At 39.9% G+C, this 15,283-nt stretch overlaps 1 pseudogene; it reads right to left on the bottom strand.

Annotated features, from left to right (window-relative positions):
* Positions 1–1,376: 1,376 nt before the first annotated feature.
* On the bottom strand, positions 1,377–14,542 carry LOC132626583 (IAA-amino acid hydrolase ILR1-like 3; annotated as a pseudogene).
* Between the last annotated feature and the right edge of the window lie 741 nt (positions 14,543–15,283).

Below are 15,283 nucleotides of genomic sequence, written 5' to 3'. Positions count from 1 at the left end.
ATTTTGTGTGGGATGTATTTGTTTATACCTGATGTGCACACCTTAATTGAAGGTTTAGAGGGTGATTAAAAAAAAATCTTAAAACCTGTATCTCATTATCGTTCTTTTCTTGATAAATACAAAATGCCATGAACTTATGTTTTATTTACCCTTTTAACCATCATATTGAGGTGTAAAAGAGCTTCAACAACTGAAGCTAAAACATCGCAAGCAGGACTGCAGGAGATACACGTTCGTACATATGTCATAATCATCTTTTGAAGTGAGATATTAACCAATCCCTAGTTGCCTTTGGAAAGTAGAAGGAATTGTCCTAAAAAATTCTAGGAAATGAAAAATTCAGATTAAGAGGTAGCATCGCAGCTAAGATATATGCTGAACATACATACCTTGGTTAATCTCCTTATTGATGCTATCAAGTTTAGGTTATATGTCAATTGTTTGATATTAAAATATCTGCAAGTTTAATAGTTCATTTTTTGTCCTGTTGGTTGAATCATAGTTTGTATGTAGGCTTCCTATATTCTACACTCATGTGAAAAAATTGTATTTACTAACACATTAAATTGAATTTATTGTCGGATTTTTTTCTTTGTTGGTCTCATTACTTGTGGATCTTTTTTTTCCCTTTAATATCAGCTTGCAATTATGATGATCTTTTTTTTTGCCATCATCTTAGCATTTATTTATGGTTATCCTGACACATAAACGTGTATAAATGATGAACTTCTGAAATCTGAATGTTGGAGTCAACAGACCAGGACCAAAGCAAAAGAGGGACTTCTTGCTCAGGAAGCTGGCAAAGAATGACCTAAGAGCTATCTTTCATTTACTCTACAATTAGATTAGAGAGTTGCTCAACTAAATTTTGCTTTTGGTACACATGCTCGATTAATGTTGGAGAATATTAGTTTGATAAATCTCTTTATATTTTGCCTTTCGCAGAGACATGTCTCTGCGAAAAAAACTTTAAACTATATTAGAATTTTTTGTTAGATATTTTGTTGAACTGGAAATTTACGGCGATGAATTTGACAAATGTTTGATTCAAAGAAATTTTTTGTCTCTTGTCTTTACTATTTTGAGCGCAGTACATTTTGTAAGACTAATATTTATAGTAATGTCTGCGCATCGCACAGGTACTTATACTAGTTATCATAAACCAAAAGGAATGTTAGTATTACGACGCCAAGCCCTAGAGTAGGTCTCTAAAATTATCCCAAATAAAAATACTCCTAGAGACCTTAAAAAGGAAAAAAGAAGGAAAACCAGAGAGTATGACAGACTCAGTTGCTAGCAGTTCAATCCTACCATCTAAAACTATCGCATGTCCGCGAATTATCCTAAAGTAACGCAACATTTGGTGGAGAAAAAGATACCAAGAATACAATTTTTTCTGCTAAAAAATAAGTCAAATCTCAACATTTTGTTTATGAGCAGATGATTGTTCCATTGCCAAACAGTAATAATCACCAAATGTCTATTGTGTTACGCTGACTTAAAATGTGCATCCAAGTAAGATATGGCAACAACAGCATGGAGGGCTGCTCCTATTGAAAGAACGTCTTCATCAATGGTGAAGTACGGGGAGTGCAAACCTTTAATAGCAGATTTGGTTGTTTTTATTTTGTGTCCCAATGAAAAAAAATGTTGTTGCCATCCTCTGGGAATAGAATCCAAAGTCCTCTGCAGCCATCACAGCTGGAGAATGTTGCACGTTATTATCGCCAAGCAAGATTTCTCCAACTCGTTTACTATGATCATACATCGTTGTATCATTTATAGTTGGTGGATATGGCATCATTTCCTCCATGAAATCAACAGTGGCAGAACATTGATGTACGCCTGCTTGAGTCTCGATGATCTGTTAGTAGCAAGCATTTCAAGTGTTTACACGTTGACAGCAACATTTAATTATAGCAAATAATACTAGAAAACTGGTATATGGTGAGTAATGTTGAAGAATTCTAAAAAAGTAAAGCACTAGTTGTACAATTATATGTTGACCCTTCTATTTCCTGATATTTCAGAAGAAGCTACCAAAGCTACAGTTTAGAGAGAAGCTCAAAGAAGGTCGGAAAGTCTCTAAAACTTGAGGAGGGACTTAGTCCCTTGACAAAACTTTGATAGCACCTCTTTGATCCTCTGCTTAAGATAGGAATATCCTTCTAATGTCATGAACCGGAAGGTTCCACCAAACCTTACACTTGCAGGGCTTACATTACCGGCTTGACCACGATCCACAAATGCAACAAAGAGCACCTACATATAATTATGAATCAACAGAAATCATTAGATCCCTCTGCTTGGAATTTAGGATTCTGAAGAAAAAGCAAACTATATTCTAACTGTTGACAAATACCCTAGGCTCTAAAGGATCAGTTTCTCGAGAAACAAGTTGCTGGAGTGCAAGAACTGCCATAGAAACAGCCAAAATTGGGTCCCTTGTTTTATGCGGTATTGCTGTATGGCCCACTTTCCCTTGCATTATTGCAGTAAACCTACTAGAGCCAGCCATAATAGGCCTAGGTCTTGAACTAATAGTGCCTACGGGCATAAATAGCCAGACATGCAAGCCAAACATTGCTTGAAACCCATCTAATGCTCCTTCTTCTAACATATAGGAGGCACCCGCATATCCTTCTTCTGCAGGTTGGAAGACAAGCTTAATTGTGCCTTTCAGTGCAGAGTGAAGTATTACCAAAATCAGTTTAATTAAAATAACATGATTAATTCATGACAAATAATAATATTTCTCCTACCTTCAACTTGTCCCTTCTGTTCTGAATCAATCTAGCTGCTCCAAGTATCACGGTAACATGAGCATCGTGGCCACAGGAATGTATTTTGCCATTGATCTTGCTTTTGCACTCCCAATCTACCAGTTCCTTTAAAGTTACACTTTGAATCAGTTAGTCTAGTCATTGTAGAGGAACTCTTGACATTTGACAAAGCACTGATTGAGCAAAGATGAAACTAAGAGTGACTTTTGTGGTCATTCTTTTTCCCTTCTCCCACCAGTGACGGTGGGGGTCATAGGAAAGAATAGTGTGATTTCGAGTAATGCTCAACAAACTATGACATATTTATAACCCTGATTACTAGCAAGTTAAAGAAATCAATGATTTGATTGTAACCTAACATGTTACACTGATATGCCCTATTATTCTCACACACAAGTATGAAATAACTTATATAGTGTATTTGTGGTGTAATCATTAAATGGAAATTAAGGTAAGCATCATATCAGTGTCCTACAATTTCCTCAATGGCAGTTTTAACAAGAAAGACAAAAGATTCACAATGTCAACATCTTAGCAGCTCTCAACACTGAGGAACTGGCTTAGAAATGAGGGAGGTGAGGACAACAAAACATATCAATAAGCTAGTAAATGAGTCCAAAAGGATGAACTAATGGTAATTTCAAGCAGACTGACACAGTAGTTTGGTCTCCACCACGAAGAATAAGAGTAAACTTCTTTAAGGAAGACTAGGTTTAACTTTTTAGGGGCTATATTTGTCACGACCCAGCTAGGGGCCGCGACGGGTACCCGGAGCTAGTTACCGAGCACCGCTCACTCTACTACTTATCTTGCCCATCTAATATTCTTTTATCAATTTACATACCAGTTGTAGGAAAATCATAATTTACAAACATAAATACTTTATATACAATTGCCTTTCGGCCATCAAAATAATATACATGCATATGAAAACGTCTTGTGAGACCATCTAACCCACACTGCGTATCTACGAGCCTCTACTAACATACTGTATATACACGGACGGAACAAAACTCCGTCATGCCCAAAATATGCATACATGAGTGTACATCAAAAGGATAGTCATAAGCACCTCCGGACGATGGAGTGCTTTCAACCAGCTGACTGCTACTGAGGATCTGGGCCAAGCTCTTCTCTCTGTCTACCTGTGGGCATGAACACAGCGTCCGAAGAAAGGACGTCAGTACGAATGTTGTACTGAGTATGAGAAGCATAAACAATGAAAGAAAACATTAACAATATAGTGATAACATCAACATGAAATATCTGGATCTGTCTGATAATCATAAAGGAAATCATGCGTGCCATCTTACTCATACTTATCCTCATAACATATATGCATCGTATGCAAGCTGCCCGTCCATGTCGGAACGGTGTGATAATCAATAATATTAGCCCGCGTCCAGGCCTCCCGCGTCCGGGGTACCATCTCATGCCGCCCACTAGTGGTGTCTGCCCATGCCCGAAGGTCATGGTGTATCCGTATAGCTGTCCGCCTTGGCGGTGACTGCCCGGCCAACTAGGCACGGTGTGAAATGCTCATGTCATGCTTATCATAAAATGCTCATAATAATAATATACTCATCATAAAATACTTATCTCATTGTAATACATGCATAAGGCTCAAGATCAACTTTACTCTATCGGGGTGACGTAAGGTCGTGATCCCCCGATTACATTATGGAACAACTATTGATACTCTGCCTCACCTTGAAGGAACTAGTACATAAGGTGAGTGTAAGCGATAATTAACATCATCATTATACTAGCATCATCATATCGTATTCCTCATCTTATATAGACATTAAGGAGTTAGACTCTTAGCCTTTCGGACTACAAGAACTCATGAAGAGAATAGGAATTTTGTGCTACAAGATTCATGCCATCAGAAAGAAGGGACTAGCTTCACATACCTTGGTCGTTTAGCTAAGATATCGCTCACTCGTTCTCCTTCAATATCGCGTCGTTACCTTCATAAAGAATTCATATCAACATTAGCACACTAACTACAAGAACGCGTCGCTAATTCTAGGAGAAGTCGGACAACGCTTCTCTTGTTTATACTACTTTCCATGTTTTATATTAACCCCCAACATTCATAGCATTACTCACAATATCGAAATCAACAATCGTCGTTTACGTACATTTAGCAAAATCCACCATTTTCCTCCAATTTCCCTCATAATTAGCCTTATGACTCGTCCTTGCATTTTCATGCGTTTAATGCTTGTTTCGTGATGTAAGCATCATTTACAACGTATTTGTATTCACAACACTTCAACATTCATAATTCAATCCCACTATCATTCGTTTATGGCACTATTCACTCAGTAATGGTCCATTTCTATGTTCTTCTACATTTCAAGTGTCTAAGCTTTTCAATACTTCAAACAACATAGAATGATCATGAAACTTACCTTGGATAGTGGTTGAACAACCCTTGAGTTGAAATTCTTCACTTAGCCAAAACCCTAGTTCTGCCCTTCTTTAGAATTTCTTGATTTAGAAGATCCTTTGATGTGTTCTTACACTTATTTTCATGAATTTAGTGGTGATGATCTTGATATTCCCTTTGATTCTCTTGAATTCTTGTGGAGGAATAATTTGGAATGTTCTAGAGATTTCTTGAGTTGTTTTGATGAATAATGAACTGAATTGTAGTCCAAGCCCCTTTTAATAATCCCAAAATTTGATCTTTAATGAATTCTCGTCGGGTGAACAGTGGTCGTAAATTGCAGTTTACGGACCGTATTCTGATTTACGGCCCTTCCACTGTGGACGTATTTAAGCATTCCAAGAAACAGAAAGTTTGGCTGAGGATTATGGCACTTTACGACCTGGTTTATTGTCCGTAAACCAGTTTACGGGCCGTAAACTGGGTCGTATTTAACCATATCAACGCTGGGCAGAAAGTTGAGATTTTTGAAATGATGGAATACGATTGCACTATACGGTCCGTAAATCACTTTACGGGCCGTATAGTGCCATATACGACCACTGGCAGAAAAATTTTCTGCAACTTTATTATTTCCAAAAATGCAAAATTAGCCATTCCCGACTTAGTAAAACACCATATACTCAAGTCCTTCATTGTTCTACTCATCACACAATTACGGAAAAATTTCCGAGGTGTAACATTCTTCTCCCCTTTTGGAACATTCGTCCTCAAATGTTCGACACTCGGGGATTCTAGAAATGTTTTTTTCCAGAGTTTCCTTTGTAATTTGGCACTACCAATTTACCACAACGACCCATAATATCATCGCCTCACAGGGCTATATCACAATATCAACACATTTATGGCCACACACGACCAAAAACATAAAACTAAAACATTCATACCTCATATCGTCGACGTCTCGTCTTGAATCTCTTCGGGGAATTGGAACAAATGGGGGTACATAGATTTCATCTTTTCCTCCGCTTCCCAAGTCATTTCTTCCCGATTATTGTTCCGCCATCGCACTTTGACTGAAGCAACCTTTTTATTCCGAAGCCTTCACACTTGTCTATCCAAAATAGCAATGGGCACTTCTTCGTATGTCAACTTCTCTGTCACTTGTACATCATCAATCGGAACAATCCTCGTGGGGTCTCCAATACTCTTGCGGAGCATCGAAACATGGAATACTGGGTGTACAGATTCGAGCTCTGAAGGCAAGTCCAATTCATAGGATACTCTACCCACCTTGCGGATGATTCGATAAGGTCCAATGTATCTTGGACTCAATTTCCCCTTTTTGCCGAACCTCATTACTCCCTTCATTGGCGAGACTTTCAAGAATACCCAATCATTAGCTTGAAATTCTAAATCCCGTCGGCGGTTGTCCGCATAAGACTTTTGGTGACTTTGAGCTGTTAACAGTCGGTCTCGAATCACTTTAACCTTTTCAACTGCTTGTTGGACCAAGTCGGGGCCTATCAATTGTACTTCTCCTGTTTCAAACCATCCAATTGGAGATCTGCATTTTCTTCCATATAAGGCTTCATACGGGGCCATTTGGATACTGGAATGATAGCTGTTATTATAGGCAAATTCAATAAGAGGCAAATGCTCATCCCAACTACCACCGAAGTCCAGCACACATGCTCGTAGCATGTCTTCTAAGGTCTGAATAGTGCGCTCGGCTTGCCCGTCGGTCTGTGGGTGGAACGCCGTGCTGAGCTTAACTCGAGTACCTAGACCTTCTTGAAAGGACTTCCAGAACTTGGCTGTGAACTGCGCCCCTCTATCCGTGATAATGGCCAAAGGAATACCATGAAGTCGTACAATCTCCTTGAGATACAATTTAGCATAGTCTTCCGCTGAATACGTAGTCCTGACGGGGAAAAAATGAGCTGCTTTTGTGAGCCTGTCCACGATCGTCCATATAGAATCATACTTCTCTCGCGTACGGGGTAATCCTACCACAAAATCCATATTAATTTCTTCCCATTTCCACGTAGGAATTTCCATTGCTTGCAATAAACCTCCTGGCTTTTGATGTTCGGCTTTCACTTGCTGACAATTTGGACATTGGGCTACAAACCCTGCTATGTCTCGCTTCATGCTATCCCACCAATATAGCAACTTAAGGTCGTGGTACATCTTGGTTGCACCTGGATGAATAGAATACCGGGAATAATGTGCTTCCTCTAAAATTCGTTGGCGTAAGTTTGTCACATCCGGTACACATAACCTGCCCCGATATCTAAGAACCCCTTCTATGGAAACTTCGAATGGAGACTTTTCTTTTTCGTGAGCTAGATCTCGATAATGGCTTAGCTGGGAATCCTCATATTGCCGTTCCTTCACTTCTAGATTCAATGATGAAACTGTGGGATCATTGATGCTAATACTTGCATCTCCTGAATCAGTCGCACGTACGCCGAGACTTTCTAGTTGATGGAGCTCACGAACCATTTCCTGCTTTTCCGAAGGAACTCCACATAAACTACCCATCGATCGACGGCTAAGTGCATCTGCCACTACATTCGCCTTCCCTGGATGATATAGAATGTTCACATCGTAATCCTTCAGTAATTCTAACCATCGCCTTTGCCGCAGGTTCAACTCCTTCTGTTTGAAAATATATTGAAGGCTTTTGTGATCTGTATAGATGTCCACGTGCACACCATATAAGTAATGTCTCCACATTTTCAATGCATGAATGACCGCAGCTAGCTCAAGATCATGAGTGGGATAATTCTGTTCATGTTTTCGCAACTGTCTCGAAGCATATGCAATAACTTTCCCATGCTGCATCAATACGCATCCTATTCCCACACCGGAGGCATCACAATATACGACATAGCCATCGGACCCTTCTGGAAGTGTTAGCACTGGCGCTGAGGTCAACCTGTTTTTCAACTCTTGAAAACTACGCTCACAGGCAACATTCCACTGGAATTTAGCCAACTTCTGAGTTAACTTCGTCAATGGGGCTGAAATAGATGAGAAGCCCTCTACAAATCTCCTGTAATATCCTGCTAACCCAAGAAAACTACGAACTTCCGTAGGTGTCGTAGGCCTTGGCCAAGTCTTCACAGCTTCTATTTTCTGAGTGTCGACTCGGATACCATCATCTGAAATAACATGACCTAGAAATGCCACTGAGTTTACCCAAAACTCGCACTTCGAAAACTTTGCATACAATTCCCGATCTCGAAGAACGCCAAGAACAATTCTTAGATGATCTGCATGTTCTGACTCTGTGCGAGAATATACCAGGATATCGTCGATAAACACTATCACAAAAAGATCCAAGAACGGCCTGAACACATTATTCATTAAATTCATGAACACCGCCGGGGCGTTTGTCAACCCAAACGACATCACTCGGAACTCGTAATGGCCGTACCTCGTTCTGAAGGCTGTCTTGGGAATGTCTTCTTCTCTGATCCTCACTTGATGATAACCCGATCTTAGGTCTATCTTAGAAAACCACTTAGCACCTTGTAATTGATCGAACAAGTCGTCGATTCTGGGAAGGGGATATCTGTTCTTCACAGTCACCTTGTTCAACTGTCTATAATCGATACACATTCGTAGCGACCCATCTTTCTTTCGCACAAACAAGACCGGTGCTCCCCACGGTGATGAACTGGGTCTAATAAAACCCTTCTCGAGTAAGTCTTTCAACTGTGCCTTTAGCTCTTTCAACTCTGCTGGATCCATTCGATAGGGAGGAATAGAAATAGGCTCGGTGTTGGGTACTACATCAATAGCAAAATTGATTTCCCTTTCTGGAGGAAGGCCTGGTAACTCGTCGGGAAACACATCTGGGAATTCATTCACTACCGGGACAGACTGGAAAGTTGGCACTTCCGCTTCCGTGTCATGAACCCGAACTAGATGACAAATATAACCCTTGACTATCATCTTTCTCTCCTTAAGGTAGGAAATAAACCTACCCTTTGGGGAAACTGTATTACCCTTCCACTCGAATATGGGCTCTCCCGAAAATTTGAATCGAACTACCTTTGTCCGGCAACAAACATTAGCATAGCATGACGCCAACCAGTCCATACCTATAATTACGTCAAAATCTATCATCTCAAGTTCAATCAAATCAGCCTTTGTCTGACGATCACGTATAATGACTACACAGTTCTTATATACTTGCCTCGCTATTACAGGATCACTAACCGGAGTGAATACTTCGAAAGGTTTAATTGGCTCGGGTCTCACCCCAACACAATCAGCGATATACGGAGTAATATATGAAAAGGTAGAACCTGGATCAATCAGAGCATATACGTCACGGGAAAATATAGTCAGGGTACCTGTGACAACATCTAGGGAAGACTCGAGATCCTATCGCCCAGCTAAAGCATACACACGGGGCTGAACAACACCTGAAGTAGATGCTCCCCCTCTACCTCTGCCTCTACCCGCTGTAGTCTGAGGAGTCTGTGTTGTCGGGCGTGCTGAAGAAGAACCCGCTGCTGAACCTGTAGGCTGAGTCCTAGCTCTATCTCTCGCTGAGGGGAAATCTCTCATCATGTGACCAACTTGCCTGCAAGCATAACAAGCATCCGAACCCTGACGACACCGTCCGGAATGTAATTTGCCACACTGGCTACACCGCGGTACTGGAGGTCTCCTCTGACTAAAATCTCCCTGATACTGAGAACTTGGGGCCCTCGAACTCTGACCCTGCCCTGACTGGAAAGAGCGATCGAACCTTCCGTCTGAGAATCTGGGAGGCGCACTAGTCGCGGACTGACCTGAGTCCCTGGGATGTGTCTGTCTCGATCCCTCTCTATACTCACTGCTCTCTCCCATAGATCTAGCCCTCTTACCTTGTCTTCTGTCACCATCACGATCACTTCTTTGATGTCGTTGTCGTTCTTCGAGATTCTGAGCATGGGCCTGTATCCGGGAAATATCCATCCCGTCTTGCAAGGAGGCCGTCAAACAATCTCTGTACAAATGTGGCCCCAGACCACTCACAAATCTATAGATTCTGTCTCCCATGTCGGCCACCATAGTCGGAGCATATCGGGCCAATGACTTGAATTGCATGCTATACTCTCTGGCACTCATACCCCTTTGCTTTAAATTCAAGAACTTGTCCGCTCTAGCTCGGCGGACTTCGGGTGGCAAGTAGTGACGAATAAAGGCATCTACAAACCCTTGCCACACGGGAGGTGGAACATTTTCTCCTCTTGTTATCACCCAATTCTTATACCATAACACCGCCACATCGCGGAGTCTATAAGAAGCCAACTCCACGGATTCGGTCTCGGAAGCATGGATAATCTCTAAAGTCCTCAACATCTCATCAATAAAATTTTGCGGATCTTCATCTGGCTTTGACCCAAAGAATTCCGGAGGATTTAAGGCCATAAAGTCACGGGCTCTCGTACTAGCTGAACGATCCCTTAGACCCGCATCCTGTCGTTGTGCCTGAGCGGCAACCAACTGCGTCAATAAATGGATGGCCTCGGACACTTGTTGACCTGAAGCACCCGGTGGAGGAATCAGAGCTCAGGCTCCTCCCTGCTTTTCTACATTGGGCGCGGCCTCACTTTGCGATTCGCTTTCCTCTACATTTGACGGAGGCTCTCTTTCCGCTTGCCTCTTTGTCGTAGCTTTGCCCTTCTGGGCAGCTCTAGCTTTTCCTTTTGGCGTCATTTTCTGAAACCATAACCCACTTTTAGGAATAACATAATCCTAAGCAAGGCTCTATCGCACGATTTCATGAGAAGAAGGATGGTCATTTTCCTAAATGCCCTGTAGCCTCTTGTTTATTAGCGTGGCGCGCAACACACCATAAACAAGACTCTACTAGACACGGCTCGTAGACACTTCCTAGGACGAACTGCTCTGATACCACTTCTGTCACGACCAAGCTAGGGGCCGCGACGGGTACCCGGAGCTAGTTACCGAGCACTGCTCACTCTACTACTTATCTTGCCCATCTAATATTCTTTTATCAATTTACATACTAGTTGTAGGAAAATCATAATTTACAAACATAAATACTTTATATACAATTGCCTTTCGGCCATCAAAATAATATACATGCATATGAAAACGTCTTGTGAGACCATCTAACCCACACTGCGTATCTACGAGCCTCTACTAACATACTGTATATACATGGACGGAACAAGACTCCATCATGCCCAAAATATGCATACATTAGTGTACATAAAAAGGATAGTCACAAGCACCTCCGGACGATGGAGTGCTTTCAACCAGCTGACTGCTACTGAGGATCTGGGCCAAGCTCTTCTCTCTGTCTACCTGTGGGCATGAACACAGCGTCCGAAGAAAGGACGTCAGTACGAATGTTGTACTGAGTATGAGAAGCATAAACAATGAAAGAAAACATTAACAATATAGTGATAACATCAACATGAAATATCTGGATCTGTCTGATAATCATAAAGGAAATCATGCGTGCCATCTTACTCATACTTATCCTCATAACATATATGCATCGTATGCAAGCTGCCCGTCCATGTCGGAACGGTGTGATAATCAATAATATTAGCCCGCGTCCAGGCCTCCCGCGTCCGGGGTACCATCTCATGCCGCCCACTAGTGGTGTCTGCCCATGCCCGAAGGTCATGGTGTATCCGTATAGCTGTCCGCCTTGGCGGTGACTGCCCGGCCAACTAGGCACGGTGTGAAATGCTCATGTCATGCTTATCATAAAATGCTCATAATAATAATATACTCATCATAAAATACTTATCTCATTGTAATACATGCATAAGGCTCAAGATCAACTTTACTCTATCGGGGTGACGTAAGGTCGTGATCCCCCGATTACATTATGGAACAACTATTGATACCCTACCTCACCTTGAAGGAACTAGTACATAAGGTGAGTGTAAGAGATAATTAACATCATCATTATACTAGCATCATCATATCGTATTCCTCATCTTATATAGATATTAAGGAGTTAGACTCTTAGCCTTTCGGACTACAAGAACTCATGAAGAGAATAGGAATTTCGTGCTACAAGATTCATGCCATCAGAAAGAAGGGACTAGCTTCACATACCTTGGTCGTTTAGCTAAGATATCGCTCACTCGTTCTCCTTCAATATCGCGTCGTTACCTTCATAAAGAATTCATATCAACATTAGCACACTAACTACAAGAACGCGTCGCTAATTCTAGGAGAAGTCGGACAGCGCTTCTCTTGTTTATACTACTTTCCATGTTTTATATCAACCCCCAACATTCATAGCATTACTCACAATACGAAATCAACAATCGTCGTTTACGTACATTTAGCAAAATCCACCATTTTCCTCCAATTTCCCTCATAATTAGCCTTATGACTCGTCCTTGCATTTTCATGCGTTTAATGCTTGTTTCATGATGTAAGCATCATTTACAACGTATTTGTATTCATAACACTTCAACATTCATAATTCAATCCCACTATCATTCGTTTATGGCACTATTCACTCAGTAATGGTCCATTTCTATGTTCTTCTACATTTCAAGTGTCTAAGCTTTTCAATACTTCAAACAACATAGAATGATCATGAAACTTACCTTGGATAGTGGTTGAACAACCCTTGAGTTGAAATTCTTCACTTAGCCAAAACCCTAGTTCCGCCCTTCTTTAGAATTTCTTGATTTAGAAGATCCTTTGATGTGTTCTTACACTTATTTTCATGAATTTAGTGGTGATGATCTTGATATTCCCTTTGATTCTCTTGAATTCTTGTGGAGGAATAATTTGGAATGTTCTAGAGATTTCTTGAGTTGTGTTGATGAATAATGAACTGAATTGTAGTCCAAGCCCCTTTTAATAATCCCAAAATTTGATCTTTAATGAATTCTTGTTCTATAAAGCTCAGCTGGGTGCTTATCATTTACCCTCCAAGCCTATGCAGTGTTGAGAACCTCATCACTCTTAAAGTTACTTTGAGTATCCTAAGCTTACTTCAAAGGCAAATCCCGAGAGAGATTTTTATCCTTATCAAAAAACATTTCACCATTTAGAATTTTGAAATAATATTTATTGTAAAAACAAAGGTTCCCAATTTGTGTGATACACTTTTCTTTTTAATCTGTCCAAAAAAGAATGATACATTTCTATATTTACAAATAGTTTAATTTAATTCTTCCCCTTTTACCCTTAATGAAATAATTTACAGCCATACAAATATTTCTGACTTGTTTTAGACCACAAATTTCAAAAATTTTCCTTTCTTTCTTAAACTTCGTGCCTAGTCAAACTATATCACATAAAATTGGGACAGAGAGAGTATCAAATAATTAAGCCTTTGTTTCGAGAAAGCAATTACTAAGCCCCCACCCAACCCCACCATTAATGCAATCATCTAACAAAAAACAAATCATTGGATGGTGCTTAGGCTGCCAGAAATGCACAATATCGTAAGAAGATTAATAATTTCACTGTTTTTGAGTTACATATAGAAAATATAACTATGACAAATCATCTTTTCATTATAATTGCGACCCCAACCCAAGAATAAGCCTACTCCTTAGCAAAAAAAATAACATACTCTGTGTATTCCCACAAGTGGAGCTTAGGAAGGGTAGAGTGTACGCAGTCCTTAGTCCTACCTCATGGAAATATAGAGGCTGTTTCTGAAGGACCCTCGTCTCAAATGTGAAAAATCAAAGCACTTATGAAAAAGAAAATACGACAGTGAAGAAAACATAGTAACTAATAAGGGCAAAACAATAATGCGATAATCAAAACAAAATAAACAAGGAGGCAAAAAGCAAGAATAAATTGTGAAGAAGCAAGGAAGAGACTTGAATAGGGAGAGCATCCAAGTCAGCTCTCAAACCAAACCAAGGTTGAGCACCAGACCTAATGGTCCCCACCAAATCAGTTTTAGACACTGGCCACAAGTATTTGATGTCAAGCGAGTCCAGCTCATTTCTGATGAGTTGACTCGTATCGTATTCTTGAAATGACAATTCAGGGTTCTCATGGATTCTCCTTCTTATCCTTCTCAACCAATCCAAGAACTCGGGTTTCCTCGCCGATTCTAGAAGCTCCCGAGTTACAGATCCCAAATTAGTATCATCTATAGCCCATGAATTGTAGGAAAACAAGTTCATTGCAAAGCCAATGTGAGTGTCAAGTTTATGCAAAACGCATCCATCCCTGGAAACCAAAAGAGTCCCGTCCTTTCACTCCAAAAGGACTAAAAATGTTTTTGTGTTGCATTTTATTTTCGACAAAGGGCCAAAGATGATTTGAATTATTGTTGAATAAAAATTCCCTCTGTTTGATTTTGGGGCTGAAAAGACCCCTAAACAATTATAAATAGACCCAATGTTACTAAAATGACCCAATTATGCCATATTACTAAAAGAAAGTAGGTACTCATAAATAGTTAACTTGCAGGAAAATCGACATTTTCTACTAGCACGAATGAAAATTGTGAAGTGACGAACACATTAATTCACAATTCACTAAAGTTATTCGATTTTCGGCTTAATTCACAGCTCTAATAGCCGACCTGTGTGCAATTCAACTATTTTATGAGTATCTACTACCTTACATCAATACAAATATCTGATAACTATGTCCTAAATAAACTAGACAAACAAATGATAAGAAATTACTTTTTTTGTCTCGGTTGAGACAAACACTCTAGTTTCTCGGCACGTGCATTGCACGTATATGTTGAATCATGTAATAATAGATAAGTCTATAAAATAATATTAATATTATTAAAATACAGATTTGAATACATAATTATACATGAAAAACAAAGTATAAGTTTCTATGAATGATAAATGTATCATCGCATCATGACTTTTTTGTCAAGGTCAAAATTATTGGATACCGTTTGAACTTATAAAGATGCACAATCAAAATTTAATTCGATACCTATGATTGTTTTTACTTATTTTGATTTTCTGAGCTACACACATGTAATGAAGTATATCTCACATAATACTTCTTTATTGATAATATTTCCGGTGTATGTTCTTTTCATCCGTTTTGGTTGCTCTATAAAAGGACTCTTGTTGTTGACATTGATATTCCTCTTGGAAGT

Source organism: Lycium barbarum, chromosome 2 (assembly GCF_019175385.1).
Source record: "Lycium barbarum isolate Lr01 chromosome 2, ASM1917538v2, whole genome shotgun sequence".
Taxonomy (NCBI): domain Eukaryota; kingdom Viridiplantae; phylum Streptophyta; class Magnoliopsida; order Solanales; family Solanaceae; genus Lycium; species Lycium barbarum.
The sequence above is the reverse complement of the archived record's forward strand: the minus strand, read 5'-3'. Positions and strand labels throughout refer to the sequence as shown.